The 25813-nt window shown below is 42.2% G+C and overlaps 2 long non-coding RNA genes across 2 annotated transcripts in view; both read left to right on the top strand.

The window, feature by feature from the left end:
* LOC143730892 (uncharacterized) overlaps positions 1 to 25813 on the top strand; it is a 462574-nt gene that overhangs the window by 69812 nt on the left and 366949 nt on the right. The gene's annotated exons all lie outside the window — the stretch shown is intronic.
* LOC143730898 (uncharacterized) lies at positions 488 to 25749 on the top strand. The gene is made up of 5 exons (XR_013200676.1): positions 488 to 561; positions 24746 to 24799; positions 24967 to 25056; positions 25132 to 25263; positions 25490 to 25749. It is a non-coding gene; the product is annotated as an uncharacterized LOC143730898 (long non-coding RNA).

Genomic DNA, 25813 nt, shown 5'->3' with positions numbered 1-25813 from the left:
GAACAATATTTTCCAATCATCTGAATTTTTGAGAGCTCAATGAAATTTCTGCCTTGGTGCAGTTCTGCCCTCTGCTGGATAAGAAGAACCAGAGAGACCAGAGATCAGCATGTTCATAACATGCATTTCATGTTTTAACCTATTATTCTAACCTTTTAGTGAGATCAATGTAAACTTTTTTGGTCCCACTTCATAATAAGTGTCTTTAACTACTACAGTATGTACTAACATTCAAACTAATAATTTGATACAAAAGCACTTATTGTGTACATGCACCATTGTGGCAAAATAATTATTTGAAAATCTCCTTTAATAAAACTTTATAAATAATCAAAAATTATGAAAGGAAACGTTTTTTATTTAACTTTTGTTTAGCATTTTTAACTGATTATTTTATTATATCAATATTAACTACTTTAAGTCTGACCCATGAGCAAAAGTGGATAGGCCTAGTTGTGGGAAGCGTTCTGGGGCGCATGCAAAAAAAAAGTCAATAGGGGGCACTGCTGAGGGTATCTGTAGAGGGTGTAATTTCCCTTTAAATAGGCCACTTCCTGTGAGGTATGGTTGCAGTGGATATTTGGACGAACACTGACGCCCGCGACGGATGACGGTTTGGAGGGCGATTTAAATTACTTTGTGACACATTAATATTATAAGGTGACAAGTATTTGATATCTCAATTGGCATCTCCTGTGAGAGCTTGGTTCGTGAGCTGAAGCAGCAGACAGGCCTCCCCGACGAGGGATGGGCTATGCCGCCGAAAGGGAAAACTAGTGAGGGTGCTGGGAGTAAGGACAAAAATTCCAGACAAATTGAAAAAAGAGATAGATCTGACAATGGAAGTGGAAGTGAGAGTGCCGAGTCCCAAAGCACGAGGAAAATGCTAAGACTTGAAGAGGAGGGTGGATTTAGGATAATAGTTAAATTCAAAGATAACAGTGACAAGGCCTTAAACCCTCTCAGACTATCAGAGGAGCTAAAAAACAAAATGGGAAAAGTTCTAAATGTTAAAATGATGATGAATGGGAACTTGTTTTTTGTAGAAATGATACTCAGAGGTCGAGTGCCCTTAAAGTTCGTCGTTTGCTTAACAGGCCTATAGAATGTTCTATACCTGGTCAAGCTAAAAATGCTAAGGGAGTGATACATGTAAGCCCTGAGATAGCAGAGAGTGCCATCTTGAAGAATTTAAAGGGAGCTGAGGTTGAAGCTGTACGGAGATTCAATGAAACTGGCACTGCTGTGCTATTAACATTCAAGCAAGATAGTGTGCCAGAAAGGGTCAGCCTTGGATATATTAGCTTTCCAGTGAGACATTATAATCGTCCCCCGATGCGTTGTTATAACTGTCAACGCTATGGTCATGTAGCAGCAGCATGCGGAGGGAAAAAAAGGTGTGGGAAGTGTGGGGGAAGCCATGACTTTATTCAGTGTAAAGCTGACATAGTCAAGTGCTGTAACTGTGGCGGAAATCATGTATCTTCATTTAGGGGGTGTGAGCATCATGTTAGAGCTGTGGGAGATGAGAAATTGAGAGTTGAGGGCAAAATGTCGTATGCAGAGGCCATGAAGAGTGTGGGGGAAACGTGGGAACTTTGTAGGTAAATGGCAGTTGGAATACCTTCTGATTCCCAGCCTGATAGGGAGAAAGTGAGGCAGATTGTGGGAACCCAGTCGTTCCTGGCATTCATGGTAGATGTTCTGTGGGCAGCTAGAGACCAATCCAGAAGATCGGATGTTATTAAGGTGGTGGTGGATGCTGCAGAGAGATTTCTGGAAGAGGCATATATCGGTCCTGAAGAGTTGCACAAATATATGAGGCAGAAATTGGAAGTATATGAAAGAGGGAGGGGAAAAGAAAAGAGCACTGACAGTAATGAGGAATGTAATGGGGAAAGAAGCATGGACATGAAAGATGATAGTTAAATTGCTGATGTTTTACATCTTACAATGGAATGCACAGAGTTTGGTGGCTAATGGGCAGGAACTTAAGAGATTTGTTGATGAATTTAAAGATCTACCAGAGGTAATATGTATTCAAGAAACTTGGCTTAAACCATGCTTAGATTTTGTGATTCCTGGGTATGAAAGTATTAGATATGATAGAAAAGGAAAGTCTGGGGGAGGGTGTGCAACATTTATAAGATCAGATGTACAGTATCAGAAAGTAGAAATAACGTCTAAACTAGAATGTGTTATAGTAAGAGTTTGGGGACAGCATAGGTGGATTAACATAATAAACTTGTATAATCCTTGTTTACAAATAAATCTAAGCGAGTTGGAGAGGGTTATGGAACAAGTAGGGACACCGGTCATTTGGGTGGGGGATTTTAACTCTCACAACCCTCTTTGGGGTAGCAGAATAAAAGATAATAATGGGAGCACTATAGAGGAATTTATGGACAGGTGGAGATTAGTTTGTATAAATGATGGCAGACCAACTAGATTTGATATTAGAACAGGAAATGTTTCATATATAGACTTGGTATTAGCATCCAGTGAACTAGCAAGGGTTGGAGAGTGGGATTCGTTGGATAGATATACAATAGGAAGTGATCATTACCCTATACTATTGAGGTTTGGGAAAACTACTGAGTGAAGAACAGGGCAACCAAAAATTATTTAATTATAACAAGGCGGATTGGGCATTTTTTTCTGAAAAGTGTAACAAAAATATAGAGGAAGTAAACGAGGATGGGACAATAGAGGAATGGAACATTAGCTTATGTGAAATGATTATGAAAAGTGCAAATGAATATATTCCAATAAAGAAGTGCTACAAGAGGAAAATTAGTGTGCCATGGTGGAACAAGGACTGTGATAAAGCAGTAAGGAATTGTGGGTATAGAGCATTGAGAAAATATCCAACAGAAGATAAAGCAGTAGAATATAAAAGACTGCGAGCCAAAGCACGCAGAGTGATTAAGACTGCAAAAAAAGAGTGCTGGAGAAGATACTGTGGAAAACTAGGGGCAGAGACTGTAGTAACAGAAATATTACGGGCAGTACATCGTATGGCAGGAAGTAATAGGAAAAGGAGAATGCCAGTTTTAGAGGAGGAAGGATTGTTTGCTACAAGTGATTTGGACAAAGCAAAGCTATGTGAAAATAACTTTAGAGCTGTTCACAGCGGAGCTAACATTGGTGAAGCAGGTAAAAGGAAAAGAAATGAGATATGTGAGCAAAACTGGTACAAACTTGAGATAAATAAAGATAATTCTGATGTGTATAATTTATTTTTCTCATTAGAAGAATTACGCAGGGCAATTGAAAAAGGAAGGAAAACAGCCCCGGGAAAGGATGGTATTAGCTATGAGATTGTTAAGAATCTTAGTGACATAGTTTTGGAGGAAATCTTGGCCTTAATGAATTATATATGGCAAGAGGGAAGATTACCTAGCACATGGAAGCATGCACTGGTGGTTCCAATATTGAAACCAGGGAAAGACGCTTCAAAGGCAGGATCATACAGGCCTATTGCACTGACATCAGTCCTCTGTAAAATAATGGAAAGGATGGTCACAGACAGATTGGTTTATAAGTTAGAGAAGGAGGGATGGTTTACACCAGTACAAAGTGGATTCTGTAGAGGGAGAAGTACTATGGATGCTGTTACGTCCCTTGATAGTGATATAAAGAAAGCAATGGTGAATAAAGAATTATTAATGGTGGTGTTTGTTGATATTGAAAAGGCTTATGACATGCTATGGAAGGAGGGGCTTGTCATAAAACTCTATGAGGATGGAGTCAGAGGGAGAATGATTAACTGGATACAAGACTTCTTGAAGGACAGGAGCATTCAAGTTAGGGTTGCAAATGCTTTTTCAGCTGGTACAGGTATTGATATTGGAACTCCACAGGGTAGTGTGATAAGCCCAGTCCTTTTTAACATTATGATAAATTATATATTTGAAGAAATTGGAAATAGTTTTGGAAAATCTATTTTTGCAGATGATGAGGCCATTTGGAAAAGGGGCAGGAATGTAAACAAATATTTGAGCAAGTGCAGGGAGCTCTGAACAAAGTAACTAGCTGGGGTGAAAAGTGGGGGTTTAGGATATCAGTGGAGAAGTCAAAGTATATAATATTTGGTAATAAGAAAACTGAATGTGGTGGTTTATTTTTGTATGAACAAGCAATTGAGAGGGTTAAAGAGTTCAAATTTTTGGGTGTGCATTTGGATGAGAAGCTAACATGGAAAAAGCAGATAGATAATGTAGTAAAACTATTGTGAAAAAGTAATAAATGTAATGCGTTCCCTCTCGGGTAGCACATGGGGTGCAGGCAGAGATACTCAACTAATGATCTACAGGGCAATGATAAGATCTAGACTGGATTATGGTTGTGTGTGTTATGGGACAGCCGCTGATACACATTTAAAAAGGCTTCAAGTAATACAAGCGAAGGTGCTGAGACTATGTTGTGGGGCCCTTCGTACAACTCCAGTCCCAGCTTTGCTGGTAGAGATGGGGGAAATGCCATTATCAATTCGACTGGAGAAATTGGCAATGCAGCATATTGTTAAATTATGGGCACATAAAGGAGAACACCCTACAAAAACAGTTCTAATTAATGCATGGGAGTGGGGATCAGGAAAAAAGAGGAAGGAATGTTTTATGTTTAACATCAGTAAAAAAATGGAGGAGTTGGGACTGAAAGAGGTAGGGGTGGCCCCGCAAGTGTACTGGTCAGTTGTACCACCGTGGATGATGTCCACACCAGAAATAGATCTCAGTATAATGAAAAACATCAAACATCATGAAGGCACAGAATATCCCGATATGGTAAAGCAAAGACTAGAAAATCAGTGGGGAACTTATCTTCAGATTTATACAGATGGATCCCAAGATCCACAAACTTGGAAGTCGGGTTTTGCTTTTTATATCCCACAATATGAATATGTAAAGCTTAAGCGACTGTCTGAGGGGGTATCGGTGTATACAACAGAAATTCTAGCTATTATATAGGCACTAAAGTGGGTAGAGGAAGTTCAACCAAGGAGAGCAGTATTATGCTCAGATTCGGCTTCAGTGTTAAAAACTCTGAGAGGAAGTAATTTGGGAGCTCGGCCAGATCTGTTTATGGAGCTGATGGTTCTGTTGTATAGAATCGAACAGGCTGGAGGGTCAGTGGGATTTCTCTGGGTGCCTGCACATGTTGGGGTAGAAGGGAATGAGGTGGCAGATAAGGCAGCAAAAATGACTTTAAAAAGAGACATTGATTTAGCAGTTTGTATTGGGGTTGCTGAATGTAGATCTGTCATTAAAGGAAAAACTATGGTAGTATGGCAGAGGCCGTGGGAAAAGGAAACAAAGGGCCGTCATTACTATGCAATACAAAACAAAGTAAAGACAGAGCAATGTTATTTGGATAACTCTAGAAGACAATCTGTAATTATGACAAGACTAAGGCTGGGACACTGTGGACTTGCATGGGATCTAGTGAAGATGGGCAAACATGAGGATGGACTCTGTAGAACCTGCAATCAACAACAGACTGTTAATCATGTGTTTATGGTATGTCAACAATATAAAGGGCGAAGAGAACAACTTCATTCTGTGGTACCTGGAGATGGAATACAGGCAGTGACACTGAGAGATATTTTGAATCCTCATGAGAACCAATCGAGGATAGTGGAAGCAGTTATGGATTTTATATCTGCAACAGGATTAGCCCTCTGAGAATGATGGTGTCATAAAATGATAACCGAGATTGAACTGTGGGAGGCAGCAATGTGCCGTAAGGCATCTAGTCTGCCGGTGTTACGGTTTATCTGGTGACCGTGTTAACTGGTGACCAACTTCCTGTTCAAGTCAATCGCTGCAGATGTGTGAGCAGATTCGTCGATTTTGAAAGCACAAACTGACGCGATATTAAGCTGTCTAATAAACGCACACTTGCTTGTTACTTGCCTTTCGCATTCTTGTAAAGATGACAAAGTATTGCTATGATGTAAAACAAAAAAAAGGAAGGGAAAAAAATCATCTTTCCACGGGTTTCGAACGCGCGCAGAAAAGATATCACTCCGTGAAAACACCGTGTTTACATGTTGAGCTAACTCACTATGCTACTAGTCCTGTTCATTAAAGAATTTTGGAGTCAATTCACGATTTCATTCTCTGTGTCACGTTATGCAGCTGTCTGAATCAATTCAGATTGCCAAAAGTCACCATGGCGTTATTTCAGAAAATGTAGACTGCATGGTTTATGATTTCAAAGCATATTACATGCACTCTGTTGTCAGACGATGGTACATTTGTGGCTACTACAGTTGTATAACAACTGCTATGGTTAAACTGGTTAATAATGAAAACATATCTGTGTCGTCAGACTAGCTGATGTCACTGCACTCAGGTGATGAATTAACGTTACATGTTGCTTTCCACGTTATTTTAGCCTAAAATTAATTTACAAACATATGTGACTTCGTTTACTTTGTCGTTGTAATACTGAATGAAATGTAAACGTCACAGATGCTTATTAAAGATTACATTGTAAATGTGACTTAACTTGTCAGCTATGTCATGTGATTATAGCAGGTTTTGGAATGTCTAATTTATTCTCAGGTCAAAGTACGACTTGTTATTACTGTTAGTAAACAATAAAAAATGTTATACAATTGATAAAAAGCATTTATTAATTAAAGTACATTTTCTTATACACTCCATTTAGGTCAAACAGCCTACTTTTGTTTCTTTACACGAACACACCTGCATTACAGTTAGCACAGTCTTATTTTATCCAGCCAAAACAACAATTATTTATTTTGTTAAAGAAAGGGGGGAGGGAGGGGGGGACTATTATGTAAGCTAACTATCAAAATATAGCAAACCCCGACTCAAAATGGAATCAGTCTTTCAAAACACAAGTTTCCAATTGATCATGAGTCAATGAAAGCACAATGTGTGTCGAAATAAAAAGCAATTTATGGCATTATGAAAACTGCATTATTTTTCATGTTTCACTTCTACCTGCAGACAATACGAAATCCATAGTTTAGTTTTCCCCTTTCTTTTCACCCTCTACTTTAAGCCTCTCTAAATTGTTTGTTGGCTATTTAATGTGTGCAGCTTTACAACATACTATCTAAAAGTGAATGAGTCATTACCTGAATGTACAGTCCGAACCTGCTTTTTGGGGGTGTTGGAGTGTTGATAGGGCCCATATGGGTGTTGATGGTGCCCCCTTAGTTAGTGCCCTACACAGACCGCATATTCTGCATATGGGAAAAGTGGTACTGGAGTCGGTGTAGTAAAAGCTTTACATCAAGCTTTGATTTAAATGAAAACATAACATTGCTGCCTTTGATCAACAACAAATCTAACATGGCCTTTGGTTACTATGGAAGCTATGTCCCACCATTAATAAGAAATGAGTAATTGTGAGTTTTATCTAGAAATTCAGACTTTTTCTCTCTGCTAAAAGAAACACACCAGACAAAAGGCAGAATGTGAGATATAAAATTGGAACGCTTACCAAAAGCAATTCAAACACTGTTTTTGGTGTGTGTGTATGTCCAAGTAATGTAAAGAACTTCAACACCTGACTATGTCTCCGACTGAGAGTGGGATCAGCTATTTCTCACTATTTCACTGATCTGTTATCTAAAACTACTTATCAGATGTCTCGAAATTTTAAGCATTTTTATTTTCAGTACTTCTGAACTACTGTTGTTGCTGAAGTAGAGGCTTTATACTATATTTACAGTCTTAAACATAGGTATTAATTTCTGACATGCTGTGTTTAAGCATTTGTAATTGTGTGAAAAGACAATTTTAGCCTTTTAGAAACTTCTTAATCCACTGAATTTTCGGTCAAAACAACATTAACTGTGTTAAGGGTGGTAGCCCTTGAAAAAATGTAAATGACTAGGTTAAAGGATCATATGGTTTGATCACACATACGGTACAAGAAAGACACACTGTGGAAAGTAATGAAACAGTGGTAATGTAAGGAAGGACGCCCCGTAATAACCAGTAAGTCTAGGCTATATGTTGTGATCTAACATTACATGTTACATGTTAGTATGTATCCAATACTACATGTATAATGCAAATATTTGACACTGTACGGGTTCCAATTGTATGTTATAAAGCCCATTAAAAACAACATTAAAAGCCATGAAAAATGTCTAATAATTGTGAGTAAGTGACACGTCTCGTGGGAGTTTTCCCCAAGCAACCCTTTAAACCACTTAAAATGGTTTATGCATTTTTGAGAATTTTGCTGTAAGAAAATATATAGGCTACAGCTGTTGTTCATTTTACAGGTGATTGCATTATAACATTGGTGTCAGTACAATTTTTTGGTAAAGCAAGCACTGGCCAACAAATTCCCAGTTAAATCATTGTTCACAGGTGCTATAAATCTGGGAAGACATTTAGCACTTTCAAGGAAATGTGCCTGTGTTAACTTCTGCAATATGTCATAACTAAAATATGTAATTAATTTTTCCAAATATATTTCATATGAACAATCAAAATGCTGCTGACACATTAAGGAAAAAAACATTGTCATGACCTTTAATGGTTGTAATGGGAATTGGGCATTTGGGTTCTGGTTTTATTAAAAACGATGATGTTCTTAGCATGTAAATCTGTAATGACAAATGTGAGACACTGACAAAGACATATTGAGGACCAATAAAATATATTATATTCACAACCATAGAAACAATTTATACAAAGTACAGTGTACTGTAGTGAAAACTGCTGCAACCTATTATTAATACACATTATTACTGCAAGAGAAATGTTGAATAATCTAATTTGTTGTTTGTAGTGGTGTCTATGTTCACTACAAATTGTATAAAGCCTATGTTACACACTTACATGGCAACCACATCCCTGGGTTTCAACATTTGATTAAATCCTCTGTCAGGATGTCATTAAATCTGACTGCTTTATTACACTTCAATGACATGTTACAATCCTACAAAAAGTGGTTGTTTGCTCAAAAAGGCCTAGCAAACCTTGACAAGTTGCTTGTCTTCAAATTAGCTGTCTAATAATTCCCAAGGTAGGCTACTAATCATTTAGGAGATGCATTCTTGTTAAAATCGTTAAGTTGCCAGTTTGATTCTATGCACATAATAGCCAATTACCACATGCAAATGCTCCATATTATCAAAAATCAATCAATCACTTGACTTCGTGTAGCGACTTGTGGTGATTAACTGAGTAACGTGGATAGTTGTAATTTAATGAGAGAATGTGTATAGTCCTGATAGTGCCAAGAACTGATTGTGAGGTGACTGAAGGTAAGGCATGTAGATTTACAGTGTACTATAAATATATAAATGAAAAATATGGCCATTGCTAAAGAGGGGTACAGATCAGTGGTTCTCAATCCTGGTCATGGGGACCCACAACTTTGCACATTTTATGTCTCCTTTATCTGACACACCCAGTTCAGTTCAGAGCTCTTTCCTAAAGAGCTGATGATCTGAATCAGGTGTGTTAAATGAGTGAGACATAAAAACTGTGCAGAGCTGTGGGTCCCCAGGACCAGGATTGAGAACCACTGCAGATGGATCCTGTAAAAGTGAGGGAGCTCAATAATGTTCTTCTCCATGGAACATATCCTCCTGGATGTTCCAAACAGGAGAAGTTCATTATTAAAAGAAGAGCTGAAAGCTATATAATGAAAGGTAAGCAATTATAGAGAAAGGAAATTGCCATTTTAGTGGCACAAGCACAGGAAGTTACCTGAGCCTTTGTGATATCCACATTAGATGGCGCGCTTCACTATGTATGCCAGAGGCGTAAGCGAGGCGAACATTTGGCAAAAGTGGTCACGTATCCAGAGGAGGCAAATTATGTTTTTGTTAGCCTTCATGCCAGTGATCAGGGGGGTCATTGTGGCATGGAGAAAACTCTTAACGCCATCAGCACCAGATTTTACCTCATGGATTGGAAGAGGACATCCGCAAATGGGTGAGTTTTATTCCAGCTTAACTATTTTGGTTACACTTTCTTTTAATGTGTCCCTGTTACAGTGTAATTACAGATGTAAGTACTGAGAAATAATAATTAACTACATGTACTTACTATAGGGTTAGGGTAGGATCAGGATTTGGTTGAGGGTTAATTGCATGTAATTATGCCTGATTTATAGTTATTACTATAGTAAATAGATGTAACGTGTAACAAGGACACACTAAAATAAAGTGTTAACATTATTTTTGGCACATTATTTTAAAACCAAAGCACTACATCACTTAACACAATACATTAAACCTTGTAGATAGCGCAGTGCCCTGAATGCCAGGCCAGAAGGTCTACATTGAAGGAGAAAAAGCCTACATGCCAAAAGAGGTGAGTATACCAAATGACAGTGATGTTGCACAATTGTATAACATGCATATTATCCTTCTATATGACTTATATAAGCCCCCCATCCCCAGATCACACAGCCTCTGGAACTGGTGGGAATGGATTTAGTTGGGAAATTGAGTACAACCAAGAGGGGGAATCAATACATTTGCGTAATGATTGATTACTTTACTAAGTGGACAGAGGCCTACCCACTTAAATCAAAGTGTGCAGCGGAAGTGAGTGAGTGCATTTTAGATTTTTTCTACAGATTTGGAGCACCACAAAGAATTTTAACAGACCAAGGCAAAGAGTTTGTCAATAAGGTAACAGCTTTGTCACCTAAGTTGCTTTTGTTGTTTTATCTAAGGTTAATTCTCATTGGTGATTATACAGTACTGTTATTTTCCCAGATTAATTTTGACCTTTGTAAGAGGTTGGGTATTAAAAGGAGCTTGTGATCTCCATACCACCCACAAACCAATGGCCTTGTGGAGAAAATGAATGGAACCATTCAAAGGTGTGATGCTTACCTGGATTGTTAAACTGCATAATCTTAATAGAGATAGTAATAAGTGTGACAGAACGGCTACCAGCAAGACAGAAATTAGCCTAAACTACAGGAATAATTAGGTTATTGATATAATTTTGGTTGTCGACTATGCCCATCTAGGGACTTGCACCCTAAAAATATATCAAAGCCACCGGCTTTTATGTACTCAAAGCACCCAGGTCCGTTATTGGCGAGTAACTGGGCAGAGTCATGGGCTCTAAGAAAATACACTTTATTCAACAAACTTCAGACACATTATAAAAATCACCCCTCAATGGAGCATTATACAAAATACTCAATGGCGACTGAACACACAAGAATGAAAAAAAAATGAAAAAAACTAAATGTCAATAAACAGCAACAGTAAATCACCCCAAGACAACATTCCAAACACATCCATACAGGGCTGAAGGGCATCTACTTGGGCACCCCTGGCTGGAAGTGGCATACAAGGGAAGCAAAAGAAAAACTCACTCAATACTCACACCCCACCACACCACACAAGTGAAATAGAGCACGCTCAGTGAACGGGAGACCCCACTACCACAGTCCCAGGACACCCGCGCAAGTGGCCCTCAGCTCCTGTATGGAAATACAAAAAGAATGAATACAGAAACAATAAACAAAGTAAATAAAAAAATTATAAACAAAATAATGAATCTACAGACACAGGAGAATCACTCCTTTTAGTCACTAACACATAGACAAAGACAAAATATTCAGTAACTCAACTCAAATCACAGACACATATAACCAAATAGGCACAATAATGAATCTACAAACACAGGAGAACAACTCCTTTTAGTCACTAACACACAGGAAAGGGCAAAATATTCAATAAATCAACTCAAATCACGAACACATATAACCAAATAAGCACAATAATGAATCTACAAACACAGGAGAACAACTCCTTTTAGTAGGGTGACCAGACGTCCCGTTTTTCCCCGGACAGCCCCGTATTTCCACTCTAATTTTAGTGTCCCGACTTATTCTGAAAAAATCATGTTTTGTCCCTTATTTCATCGTTAATATATATATGTATATTTTTATATATAATAGGTTTCGTTTCCGAAAGGCTAAGTGAATATATATGTTACGTTCAAACCGTGTAGCGCGCGCATGACAGAGAGGGAGAGACCTTGTGTGTGTGTGCTAGTGTGCCTAATGAAGCGCATGTAAGACGCATTAATAGAGGGAATGCATTAACGTCACTTTCCCGCCGGAACACGCCCCCTCAGCCGGACTGAGTGGCAGAAGAGCAGCTGTGTGACTGGATTTAATAGGGGAAACTGCGAAAACGCAAGTAAAACAAACGATTATCAGTTTAAACTAAAGATTGGACTCAATATAGTGTTCCTTACAACTTACTAAAGATCCAGTGATCCATGGATATTAACATGCAGCCAGGAATCGTGTTTCCTGACATTTATATGTGCCTGATTTCGACACCAGGGAAATACATACAGCAAATTTGCCTGTGAATGCTTTATATAAATACAAAATAGGCAGGTCTAAATCCAGGTGATCACTTATCAATGTTATATATATCATCATATCGTCTAGAGACTTAAAACTTGTATAGTTTTTTGTCAGTGTTTATTTAAAAATGTCAAATTATACAGAATATACAGTGGTAAATATTTGATTGATGAGTTGTCACTGCAATATATAACAATACAATATATAGAGTATGATTTTACCACTAAATTCAGCATATTGACACAAAAATGATAACTGGAAATCCACCTTTCGCTGCCTGGAGTCCAGTTGTTTCTATGAATTGCAGCGATCTATTTGCTTCTCTGTTCTGTAGCTTTAGGTAGTCTGTAAAAATATTCCTCATATTTCTTGTCAAATCTAGTTGTACAGTCAGTCTCAAAGCTCTTTCCCGTTTTAGACGCGTTTTGTGTGTTTTTCCGCAGCATTCACACTGAAAACCAATGCTGCCGCTCAGTCTTTTTGCCACTTGTAGGCGTAACTGCAGTCACTCCGGCCAACGGTGACGTCACATGCATTCCCTCTATACGCATGCGTTCTGTATCTGTCCCGTATTCCACTCCGAGAAATCTGGTCACCCTACATTTTAGTCACTAACACACAGGAAAGGGCAAAATATTCAATAAATCAACTCAAACCACCATTGCATGTTTAGACAAAAGAAACACAAACCAGATTAACTGAAAACAAAAGACGAAAAAGTCATAAAATCTGAGCGAGACAACAGCGCCGACCGGGCTGCTCACGCAACTGCCAGATACTGCAGCATGTGATGCCCAGCCTATCCAATACAAAGATTTTAAGAGTCCGGATATGGTCAATTCGAATAGCAAAAATACTCAGTACATACCACGGATGACGATTTCTCTTACGTAAATGAACTGGTGTACACACGCCACGAAACGGCAACGCCACAGAATGCTGCAATGATACACACTATAAGCGCACATACACCAACCCCGAACCGACGTGAACGCCACTCACCTGAATAAACAACTGGCCAACCCCAGACCATCTGCTCGTCAAGTGATCCAAATGATTCGCATACTACCAGCCTATACCAACACCAACAAGGAATATTTATTATCATATCTCCAGCAAACAGATCAAACGCAAACACTTACTCATACCTTTTCTCCTGCAGCAAGTCGAGCCGGAATGATAACAAACCAATAGGGCGGGTGTTACAACCGATCACCTCACCCCACTGGCACAGCCCGTTTAAATACGTACTTCCTCATTTGACATAACCAATGGATGACACCTACGTCACCCACACGCTACATTCTTCCCCCACCTTTTGCATCGTCGGCCCGACGGTGAGAAAAAGCTTTTAATCCCAAGGTCTAAACAAGACAGAAACACTGCTTGTGGTTCCAAGAACCTCAGGAGCCACAGTCTCTGCCGCCACAGCCCTAGGGAGTCGATAAAGATTAGGATGCTGCCCCGCTGTAGCCCGTGTAGTACGCCGCACTTCTCTATCTGTACTTTGACTTGGTAATACAGTCACTGGTACAACTGGAGGGCCTAACCCCGTAGTGACACCGACCCCATCCAGTCCAAAGGATGTCAAGCCCTCCTGCCCAGTTACTGATCCACCCACTCTAAGGGGTGTAACACCGCTTACTGGGGCTGTATTGACCTGTGGCACCACGGCACCACAACCCATAGATCTTCCTCCTCATCTCCAGGCAACCCCTCCTGTTCTATCATGAGGCTACCGGTGAGTGAGTTAGAGGAAGAATCTTCAGAAGGGGGGTCCCTACACAAGCAAACCTTCAACAAGGAACGATGCACCCGTTTTACCTTCCCGAGGTCATCTCTTGGAGCAATGGTATAAACTGTACCACTTTCTCTGGGGGCATGGACAACCTGGTACACCACAGAACTCCAATGGTCCTGGATCTTCTGCCGACCCCCCCGATTGTAATCCCTGAGGTATACCAACTGACCCTCCCCCAAAGGAACATCCTTAACACGCTTGTCATGCTAAGCTTTGCGTTTACTTGCCTCTACCCGCAACCGTTCAGGGGCCCCATCAAAGGCCACCCGCAACCTAGTTTGGTGCTCTAACACCCACTCATGCACTTCCCCTCCCGAGACTTCTGGAACCCTTCCCAACAAGAAATCCACTGGGAGACGTGGCTCCTGGCCAAACATTAAGAAATGCGGTGATACACCTGTAGACTGGTGTGGGGTGGTGTTATAACAAAATAACATCTGAGGCAAGCAGGAGACCCAGTCACGTTTACTTGAGATAGGCAAGGTACGCAAGAGGTTATGGAGAGTCCGATTAAACCTCTCGCACTGACCATTGCCAGCGGGGTGATTCGGAGTGGTTCGAGATTTTTCTACTTGATAAAGGCCACAGAGCTGTCGTATAAGTGTCGACTCGAAATTCCGACCCTGATCAGAATGGATCCGAGCCGGTACCCCGAACCTAAAGAACCACTCGGCTACCAGCATCTGAGCAACAGTTTCTGCCCGCTGATTTCTTGTGGGCACAGCTAGAGTGTACTTACTAAATACATCGGTCATGACCAGGACGTTTTCATGTCCCGAACGAGCTGGCTCCAACACCGTAAAATCAATGGCCACCATTTCGTTAGGTCTAGCAGCCAAAACATGACCCATAAACCCCCGCACTAATGGCTGAGTGTCTTTAGCCACCTGACAGCGCTCACATTGGCGACACCATTCCACCACCGCTGACGACATACCCGGCCAGTAGCACCTTTGGCGTACCAGTTCCGTTGTCCGCTCAACGCCCTGATGTCCATGTTGCTGATGGAGCTGTGTGAGGACCTCAGTCCTCAAGGCGGCTGGTAAGACCAGCTGTAGATTTTCCTCACCTCCATCAGGGCGGAACACCCTACGGTACAGTACCCCATTCCGCTTCACTAGCCGGTCTTTCTGGCGCAATAGAATCTTACTTGGTCTAGAGAGCTGTTGCTGCTCTTCTCCAGCCAACGGTGCCTCTTGGCCCCAGCACCTAAACACCACTTGAATATCTGGGTCCTCCTCTTGCAACACACGCAAATCAGCAGCCACATAACCCGGCAAAACGGTGATAGCGGCAAGGCAAGCAGGTGCCATTCGCTCTACCTTAGTGGCAGTTCCTACTAGTGCTGGGATACAACTCCCCACTGTCAGCTGTTCCCCTTCCACACTCCACATCGGGATATGCCTAGAAAGTGCATCAGCATTCTGGTTACTGCGACCAGAGCGATACCTAACCTCAAAGTCAAACGAGGCCAACTGAGCGGCCCAACGCTGTTCCGTTGCCCCGTAACTTAGCTGACTGAGGGGGTTGTTGTCGGTGAACACTACACATCGGTTTCCCAGCAGGTATTCTCGAAAATTTTCAGCCATGGCCCACTTGAGCGCAAGAAACTCCAACTTCATAGAGCTATAATTGCTCATATTGCGCTCAGTGGGCCTAAGGCTACGGCTGGCATAAGCCACTGGTCGTACCCTCCCCTCCTGTTCCTGAGATAAAACCGCACCCAACCCCGCATGGCTAGCGTCGACCTCAAGGATAAAGGGGAGAGAAAAATCCGCGTAAGCCAGCACTGGAGTTGTAGTAAGCTTACACTTTAGCCCCTCAAAACTCGCCTGACTCTGCTCAGTCCATGCCTCGCCCAACCCTTGCCTCGCTCGCTTCCCAGGCCCCACTCTAGTACACTCTGCCACCAACCTATGTAGAGGGGCAGCCAACTTGGCAAAACCCTCCACAAACCGGCGATAGTAACTGGCAAAACCTAAGAATGAACGCAGCTCGGTCACAGTTCCTGGCCTCTGCCACCTTGCCACTGCCTCAATCTTCCCAGGGTCAGTAGAAACCCCTGCGGCTGTTATTACATGCCCTAAATATTTCACCTCTCGCTGAAAGAAAGCACACTTTGACAACTTGACCTTCAGCCCCTCACGTTCCAACCGACTCAACACCACTTCCAGACGTTCAACATGCTGGGCGACGGAGGAGGAAAACACCACCACATCATCCAGATACAGAAGCAATGATTGATACTGCTGGTCCCCGAACAACCTCTCCATTAAACGTTGGAAAGTGCTCGGGGCGTTACAGAGGCCAAAGGGCATACGATTCCACTCGAACAATCCAAACGGAGTACAAAAGGCAGTTTTTGGACGATCCCGTTCCATGACAGGGACCTGATTGTACCCACTGGCCAAGTCCAGCGTGGAAAACCAACAGGCCCCTGCCAGAGAATCCAGGGTCTCCTCAATACGGGGCAAAGGGAAAGCGTCCTTTCTGGTCTTTGCATTCAACTGACGGTAGTCCACGCACATGCGGAGACTACCATCCTTCTTTTTGACCAGTACAATAGGTGATGCATAAGGACTACAGCTTTCCCTTATAACCCGTGCCTCCAACAGCTGATTAATATGGGACTTGACTACCTCGTACTCCGTTGGGGGAACCCGGCGATGGCGTTGACGGACCGGGGTGTCATCTTCGAGAGGTATCTTGTGCGAAATCAGATCAGTGCAGCCTAGATCCCCATCAGGACTAGAAAACACAGAGCTAAAACGGTGGAGCAGTGCCCTTACTTGGCCTTGCTCCATAACGGGCAAACTGGACAAGTCCACTGTCTCTATCCGCTCCGGTATCCCCAAGCCATCCTCGACACCTTGCGAGTTAACAGTAGCCACAATCGCTGGCACCTCCGTAATCCCCGCCGGCCAACTCACAACATAAACGCCAATCAAGGTACCTATAACAGAACGAGGGTAAAGCATTACATCGACTACCCCAACATTCACCATTGGCACATACACCGTCCCTCTCACCACCTGTACCAAGGATGAAGGAGCCAACAGCCCAGCTGGAAGCCCAGACTCAGGAGGCTCGAAAAATACTACTTGGTCAGCATACTGGCCTGAACATGTAGCTGGAACAAACTTTATAGTACCCCCGGGTATACAACATGACTGGCGGCCCCGCAATCTCACCCTACCTTCATGATCTTCCCTAAGCGAGGCAGTGGCGGCGGCCTGGCACTCCTGCAATGCTTGTGACAAGGAATAAGGGGCTTCAGACACCTCAGGCAAATCAAAGAGGGCAGGGCCATGCTGTCCAAAGAGCCCCTGATAACACCGGTTTAGGACATTCATCCCCAAAACACCCGGTGATTGGTCACGTAACCCATCAGGAGGATCTCGGACAACAAGAACCCCGCACCCCAAGACCAATCGCCCACATAATACAATATCCAACTCCATATACCCGATATAAGGAATTGGGAGGCCATTGGCCGCGCGAAGCTGCAACCATTGACAAGACTGCAACTTCTCTCTACCCCATGGCTCAAAGTGCTGCAGGAAACAACTTTCTGTGATGGTAGATACCATAGACCCTGTATCTATTAGACACGACACTGAAACACCTCCGATTGAAACAACGAGATAAGGGCATGACGACATTAGACGAGATCTTGATAAAGGACCATTTAATTCTGAGCCGATAAATTCCCCACCCGAGCCTTGACTCTGTGGCTCGGGGGGAATTAGTTTCCCGATGGACCAGAAGAAGGGGGCTGGCTATTCCGAACTACCGATAAGCCTGACGCAATGGAAGGTTGAGTGCGATGGGAAACCCGCGTCCCATCACACTCCCTGGCAAAATGGCCAGGTCTCTGACACCTTCGACATATCACCGGTGCCCTATGAGGCGAATGACCACGTATTTCGGGGCGACGTAACTGGGCCACAGTTTGAACGAGCTGGGTTATCTGTTCTTGTTGCAACCTTAGCATCTCCCTTAACTCTTTCATTTCAGAGTTTTGGGAGAGACTTCTAACTTCCGCATGCGGTTCCCCCTGCACCCCATACTGGGTACCATAAATCAACGGAACAGACTGACTACGGGTCCTTACTGCACCTGACATCCCTTCACGTTCCCACCGAATAGCCTCCCCACGGACATCCAGAAAACTAATAGTAGCTTGTCGGCGCACCAGCTGCTTAAGTTCACGACGCAGGGAATTATCGGCTACACACTCAACAAACTGATCTCGGAGCAAAACATCCGCATTTAGCAATACAGTTGGAGACTGTTGCTTAACTCTTTCCAAGAGGCTCAGCAAAACAAGAGAAAATTCCAGTAAAGTTTCTCCTTCCTGCTGCCTCCAGGAAAAGAAAGCCTCCTGTAAGGCTATGTATGATGTTGAACACCCATATAATTCACGCAGCACGCTAATAATCTTATCGGGATCACCACGTTCTTGCTCGGAGCGATACCGAATCTCCTCCCTTGCTTCCCCCTCTAAATGATCGACCAAAAAGAACGCCTGATCGGTTGGGGTAAGGTATCGAGCACGGATACAGGCTTGAGCCTCTTCCACCCACTCATCGATACCCATGTCTGACTTACCACTGAATTTCGGACATCTCCTATCCCTAGGTACCAAAACGAGACAATCCGTCACTGGGGCACTACCACCACCCCTCTCAGGAGGAATGGTGGGTGCAGGGTCCCCTGCACTAGCAGCACCATGCCCAACAGCCACCACTCGCTCCTGTCGTAACTTCTCATTATCTGCTTTAAGCTGGGCAATAAGCTCTCGAAGTTCTTGCACTTCTTCCTCCATCACTTACCCAATAAGAAAAGGAGAGCCACAAAACCAATATCAGGGAGAAGTGAATATCCACTCCAGCCCGCACAGCGCTGCTGTCTCGCCCCTGTAAAAAAAAAGAAAAAAAACCAAAAGAGAAAAAAAAGAAAAACACACAAAAAAACCTCAGCCTTTGTTTTACCACTGAACACTAGAACCCACGTCTCTGCCAAGACTGCCAAAACCCGGCCGACTGCGCCAAATGTGACCAAACGGCTACCAGCAAGACAGAAATTAGCCTAAACTACAGGAATAATTAGGTTATTGATATAATTTTGGTTGTCGACTACGCCATCTAGGGACTTGCACCCTAAAAATATATCAAAGCCACCGGCTTTTATGTACTCAAAGCACCCAGGTCCGTTATTGGCGAGTAACTGGGCAGAGTCATGGGCTCTAAGAAAATACACTTTATTCAACAAACTTCAGACACATTATAAAAATCACCCCTCAATGGAGCATTATACAAAATACTCAATGGCGACTGAACACACAAGAATGAAAAAAAAATGAAAAAAACTAAATGTCAATAAACAGCAACAGTAAATCACCCCAAGACAAACATTCCAAACACATCCATACAGGGCTGAAGGGCATCTACTTGGGCACCCCTGGCTGGAAGTGGCATACAAGGGAAGCAAAAGAAAAACTCACTCAATACTCACACCCCACCACACCACACAAGTGAAATAGAGCACGCTCAGTGAACGGGAGACCCCACTACCACAGTCCCAGGACACCCGCGCAAGTGGCCCTCAGCTCCTGTATGGAAATACAAAAAGAATGAATACAGAAACAATAAACAAAGTAAATAAAAAAATGATAAACACAATAATGAATCTACAGACACAGGAGAATCACTCCTTTTAGTCACTAACACATAGACAAAGACAAAATATTCAGTAACTCAACTCAAATCACAGACACATATAACCAAATAAGCACAATAATGAATCTACAAACACAGGAGAACAACTCCTTTTAGTCACTAACACACAGGAAAGGGCAAAATATTCAATAAATCAACTCAAATCACGAACACATATAACCAAATAAGCACAATAATGAATCTACAAACACAGGAGAACAACTCCTTTTAGTAGGGTGACCAGACGTCCCGTTTTTCCCGGGACAGCCCCGTATTTCCACTCTAATTTTAGTGTCCCGACTTATTCTGAAAAAATCATGTTTTGTCCCTTATTTCATCGTTAATATATATATATATATATATATATATATATATATATATATATATATATATTTTTATATATAATAGGTTTCGTTTCCGAAAGGCTAAGTGAATATATATGTTACGTTCAAACCGTGTAGCGCGCGCATGACAGAGAGGGAGAGACCTTGTGTGTGTGTGCTAGTGTGCCTAATGAAGCGCATGTAAGACGCATTAATAGAGGGAATGCATTAACGTCACTTTCCCGCCGGAACACGCCCCCGCAGCCGGACTGAGTGGCAGAAGAGCAGCTGCGTGACTGGATTTAATAGGGGAAACTGCGAAAACGCAAGTAAAACAAACGATTATCAGTTTAAACTAAAGATTGGACTCAATATAGTGTTCCTTACAACTTACTAAAGATCCAGTGATCCATGGATATTAACATGCAGCCAGTAATCGTGTTTCCTGACATTTATATGTGCCTGATTTCGACACCAGGGAAATACATACAGCAAATTTGCCTGTGAATGCTTTATATAAATACAAAATAGGCAGGTCTAAATCCAGGTGATCACTTATCAATGTTATATATATCATCATATCGTCTAGAGACTTAAAACTTGTATAGTTTTTTGTCAGTGTTTATTTAAAAATGTCAAATTATACAGAATATACAGTGGTAAATATTTGATTGATGAGTTGTCACTGCAATATATAACAATACAATATATAGAGTATGATTTTACCACTAAATTCAGCATATTGACACAAAAATGATAACTGGAAATCCACCTTTCGCTGCCTGGAGTCCAGTTGTTTCTATGAATTGCAGCGATCTATTTGCTTCTCTGTTCTGTAGCTTTAGGTAGTCTGTAAAAATATTCCTCATATTTCTTGTCAAATCTAGTTGTACAGTCAGTCTCAAAGCTCTTTCCCGTTTTAGACGCGTTTTGTGTGTTTTTCCGCAGCATTCACACTGAAAACCAATGCTGCCGCTCAGTCTTTTTGCCACTTGTAGGCGTAACTGCAGTCACTCCGGCCAACGGTGACGTCACGTGCATTCCCTCTATACGCATGCGTTCTGTATCTGTCCCGTATTCCACTCCGAGAAATCTGGTCACCCTACCTTTTAGTCACTAACACACAGGAAAGGGCAAAATATTCAATAAATCAACTCAAACCACCATTGCATGTTTAGACAAAAGAAACACAAACCAGATTAACTGAAAACAAAAGACGAAAAAGTCATAAAATCTGAGCGAGACAACAGCGCCGACCGGGCTGCTCGCGCCACTGCCAGATACTGCAGCATGTGATGCCCAGCCTATCCAATACAAAGATTTTAAGAGTCCGGATATGGTCAATTCGAATAGCAAAAATACTCAGTACATACCACGGATGACGATTTCTCTTACGTAAATGAACTGGTGTACACACGCCACGAAACGGCAACGCCACAGAATGCTGCAAATGATGATTTCCCTTACGTTGATGAACTGCAGCTGGTGTACAGACGCCACTAAACGGCAACGCCACAAAACGCTGCAATGATACACACTATAAGCGCACATACACCAACCCAGAACCCACGTGAACGCCACTCACCTGCATAAACAACTGGCCAACCCCAGACCATCTGCTCGTCAAGTGGTCCAAATGATTCGCATACTACCAGCCTATACCAACACCAACAAGGAATATTTATTATCATATCTCCAGCAAACAGATCAAACGCAAACACTTACTCATACCTTTTCTCCTGCAGCAAGTCGAGCCGGAATGATAACAAACCAATAGGGCGGGTGTTACAACCGATCACCTCACCCCACTGGCACAGCCCGTTTAAATACGTACTTCCTCATTTGACATAACCAATGGATGACACCTACGTCACCCACACACTACATAAGGATAACATTATTTACCTCTCAGAGTTCTAACAAAGTTGGTGGGTTCAAATGCTGAGAGCTGGGACCAACATCTGAAGGCTACTTTATTTGCAATTCGGACCAAAAAGCGGCTCACAACACAGTTCTCTCCATATTATCTCATGTTTGGTCGGGAGGCAAGATACCCTTCAGAGCTTTCTGAAAATTATGAGGTAGGTTCTTAAATGGCAGATGCATCTTCTGTATACTAAATCTTTCATTGCTGATATCACTAATTTTAGGAGGGTTTGTGTTTTGTATATTTCAGATAAATGATGATAAGGTGGAGAGAACAGTGGCATCCCAATCCTTCACAACTGGCCTCCAAGGCCTGGCAAAAGTGCACAATGTGGTCTTGGAAAATGTTGAAAAGGTCAGAGAAAAGGTGAGGAAGAGGAAGGCTCGGCAGGGGCAGGAGGACAGATTTGAAGTCGGAGACAAAGTGTTGCGCAAAAATATTCGAGAGGAACAGCGAAAAGGAGGAAAAATGGGTAGTGCCATGCTGGGTCCTTTTACCATTATTAACATTGAGGGTAAAGGTGTGGACCTAGTTTCAGATAAAGGAAAGGCCATTCTTAAGGTAAATGTGGACCACCTTACCCGTTACATTGAGCCAGAGCCCAGGTTGCCACACAAATGGCCTAAAATGGCTACAATCGTAATTCCTGTCCAGTGCCCCTCCTACATGCACAGTTCAGTGTCCCCAGTCCCCACCTGCAGAGTCACTCCAGTCCCCACCTGCAAAGTCACTCCAGTCCCCACCTGCAAAGTCACTCCAGTCCCCACCTGCAGAGTCACTCCAGTCCCCACCTGCAAAGTCACTCCAGTCCCCACCTGCAGAGTCACTCCAGTCCCCACCTGCAGAGTCACTCCAGTCCCCACCTGCAGACTCACTCCAGTCCCCACCTGCAAAGTCACTCCAGTCCCCACCTGCAGAGTCACTCCAGTCCCCACCTGCAGACTCACTCCAGTCCCCACCTGCAGAGTCACTCGAGTCCCCACCTGCAGAGTCACTCCAGTCCCCACCTGCAGAGTCACTCCAGTCCCCACCTGCAAAGTCACTCCAGTCCCCACCTGCAAAGTCACTCCAGTCCCCACCTGCAAAGTCACTCCAGTCCCCACCTGCAGAGTCACTCCAGTCCCCACCTGCAGACTCACTCCAGTCCCCACCTGCAGAGTCACTCCAGTCCCCACCTGCAGAGTCACTTCAGTCCCCACCTGCAAAGTCACTCCAGTCCCCACCTGCAGAGTCACTCCAGTCCCCACCTGCAGAGTCACTCCAGTCCCCACCTGCAAAGTCACTCCAGTCCCCACCTGCAAAGTCACTCCAGTCCCCACCTGCAAAGTCACTCCAGTCCCCACCTGCAGAGTCACTCCAGTCCCCACCTGCAGAGTCAATCCAGTCCCCACCTGCAGAGTCACTCCAGTCCCCACCTGCAGAGTCACTCCAGTCCCCACCTGCAGAGTCACTCCAGTCCCACAACCTTTATATATTATTTTTTTTCCAACTAATTGCTATATCGCAGACTGAACGTAAGTCGCAAGGTAAAAGGTTCACACAGTAGGATGTAGGCTATGTGAAACATTTCGACTACAGGACAAAGTTTCTAATGTTTATATAGACCTATTGAACGCAAGTGACTGTATAAGCATTATTTCGACTACAATGTGACATTTACATTTCATTCAGTATTACAGAGACAAAGTAAATGCTACAATACCGTCGAAAGCAACATGTCGTTATTATAGGCTAATCATCACCTGAGACATTGCCTAGCATCTGACGACACAGAACCATTCATTAATAACCAGTTTAACCATCGCAGTTGTTATACAACTGTAGTAGCCACAATTATGTAACATTGTCGGACTACAGAGTCCATGCAATGTGCTTTGAAATCATAAACCATGTAGTATAACGTTACAATTTCTAAATTAACGCCATGGTGAGTTTTTGAAATAAGAAACACAAGGGTCACAAGTTAACACGGACACAATGTTTTGATACGGACAGCTGCATAAAGTGACGCCGAGACTGAAATGGTGAATTGTTCTGCAACAATCAGGTAGTATAACGTTAGTGAGACAGCTCAACATGTTTGTCGCGGTGTTCTCCCTGGGTGAACCCTTTTCTGCGCGCGTTCGAAACCCGTAGAAAGATGTATTTTCTTCTTCTTTTTTTTTAAGATCATAGCCATACTTTGTCATCTTTACAAGAATACGAAAGGCATGTAACGAGCAAGTCTGCGTTTATTAGACAGCTTAATATCAGCTGTTATATCACAAGTTATCACTTAATATCACAAGTTAACACAGGCACATTGTTTTAATTCAGACAGAATATCTTTTCTGCGCGCGTTCGAAACCCGTGGAAAGATGATTTTTTTTCCTTCCTTTTTTTGTTTTACATCATAGCAATACTTTGTCATCTTTACAAGAATGCGAAAGGCAAGTAACAAGCAAGTGTGCGTTTATTAGACAGCTTAATATCGCGTCAGTTTGTGCTTTCAGAATCGACGAATCTGCTCACACATCTGCAGCGAATGACTTGAACAGGAAGTTGGTCACCAGTTAACACGGTCACCAGATAAACCGTAACACCAGAAAGCTAGAAGAAGAAGAAGAAGAAGAAGAAGAAGAAGGTATGGTTGCAGTACCTGAATTGTTTGGCATGGTCTCTGGAAGAACAAGCTCTGGTAGGTTTATTTTAATAGGTGTTAGGAGAAGTGTTTTTAATGCTTATTTATGATGTTTGTGATCTTTTTTTTTTTTTTAATGTGTTGGCCAAGAGCCAGCGATTTTTTTAGTGACAATGTTAATTTAAATGGGCCAGCTGTAATTAATCAATTCATTGTCTATGTAGTTGGTTTGTTTTAGATGTGAGGTCTAAATACCCTTATGCTGATAAAGTTTGGCTGGATGAGCGGTGGACACTGAATTACCATTACAGCACGTGAGAGTTGATACGGTCAAAACGAGTTATGTTTCTTTGAAATGATCATCGATAACCCTGTGTTGTATGTATTAGGGTAAATGATTTTCATTGTAGAGAAGTTGTTTTAAAGGCCTTCACGTTGGCCATGTTGACCTGGATAAGCGATGGATATTAACTGCTGCTGCACTTCCTGTGGCTCCTGAAATTGGCCAAAAGCCAACTAAGGTATTTATTTTTCTTGATGTAATGTTGTAATAGCTAGCATATTTTAACCATGTTGATTGAAATAAATATATGGACAGTGGTTTCTAGTTTGAACTAATGTTATGATGTGATGCTATTTTTCAATGTTATGTTTGGATATAATGATTTCAGTAAATGAGATTGTGGTTTTTGTATGGGTTGATTTGTGTATTTTTGCTTTATTTACTATTGTTTTTCCTTTCTTTAGAATTCGATTTGTCCTGTGCAATTGACCACTGTTTTTCCCTACCTTTATTTTTGTTTTTCATGGTTTTTGTGATCTTTTATTAATTTTGTTTGGTTGGCCCATTACTAACAGTTGTACATTTTTATATGGTTTATTCTGTGAACTATAACCAGGTCATCATCGGTAGCTGTGAGCATAGTAACTACGGGAGGGAAGATATTTTCTCTTGATTCATAAGTGTGGTGTGTAAAGAGTTTTTGTGTATTTACTGTGGCATGTAGCAACTTGTGATTTCTTTTGGGGTTTATTGTATATATTCATTTCATTGTGTGCATTTTCTTTTTG

Source organism: Siphateles boraxobius, unplaced genomic scaffold, assembly GCF_051911475.1.
Source record: "Siphateles boraxobius isolate OS27281-9 unplaced genomic scaffold, OSU_SipBor_1 83, whole genome shotgun sequence".
NCBI classification, from domain to species: Eukaryota; Metazoa; Chordata; class Actinopteri; order Cypriniformes; family Leuciscidae; genus Siphateles; species Siphateles boraxobius.
The sequence above is the reverse complement of the archived record's forward strand: the minus strand, read 5'-3'. Positions and strand labels throughout refer to the sequence as shown.